The sequence below is a fragment of the Triticum aestivum genome, chromosome 3A (assembly GCF_018294505.1).
Source record: "Triticum aestivum cultivar Chinese Spring chromosome 3A, IWGSC CS RefSeq v2.1, whole genome shotgun sequence".
In the NCBI taxonomy this organism is placed as follows: Eukaryota; Viridiplantae; Streptophyta; class Magnoliopsida; order Poales; family Poaceae; genus Triticum; species Triticum aestivum.
The window spans coordinates 729,414,218-729,415,181 of record NC_057800.1 but is presented as its reverse complement, the minus strand read 5'-3'; positions in this window follow the sequence as shown (position 1 = coordinate 729,415,181).

The following is a 964-nucleotide window of genomic DNA, read 5'->3' as shown; positions in this document are numbered from 1 at the left end:
TGACACGGTAGTAGACGTTCCACCTCTGCCGCATCGTTACCGCACCGGGCCGTCCGTGAGGGGGGGCCACGCACCAAAGACGCGTCCCGCCTCTTCGAACATGCCACCACACCACCCCTCATGTATGAGGGCCCGGTGCGATGCTCTGGTGGCATTGCTACCCCCAACAGGGCCCCCGTCCCTCCGTGTAGACCTCACGGGCGTGGCTGCCGCCGTGTCCCGGAGGGGGGAAACGGCCACGTCAGGCCGACACGGAGGGTATCTTTGGGTGGGTTGGGCCGGGATGGTGTTGGGGGGTGCAGCTATGGGCTGGGCTATGAAAATCAGGTGAAAAGGTCCACCGGTCAGACCCAGTCCGGCGCAAGTCGAAGAGCTAGATCCGGCGGTCGTCTATGTCATGGTTAGACGGGACGGGGTACCGGAGGGGGTAGAAATGTTGCCAGGTGTTGCGGTGGGCCCTCCTATGCTTGTGGAAGTGTGATGTTACTCGCAGGCACCCGACCGCGGCTCCGGGGTGTGCACCCCTCACGGTCGTCGCTGCCGCCGTGTCACGGAGGGGGGAAACAACCACGTTGGGCCGAAAACTATCTATTCCGATGGGCAGAATGTAGTCAAATTTTTTGTGAGAACCAATAAACATGTTTAATATTTATGTGTTAGGAAAAATGCACCTTAAAATAATGAAAAAAAATATACCTATGCCGACGGCTTAGCCGTCGGCATAGGCGTACACGTGGCATACAGAGATATGCCGACGGCTAAGCCGTCGGCATATACTCACCTTATCCATCCCCTGGGGCGCCCCGTCCACTCGTTCTCCTCCTCTCTCCCGACCCCCCGCGCCTCCCAACCGCATCGCCGCCGCCGCGCGCCTAGACCTCCACCCGCCCACGCCGCCTCCTCCTCACAACCCGCGCTGCCGCCGCCGCCGAACCCCGCGCCGCCTCGCCTCCACCCCGGTCTA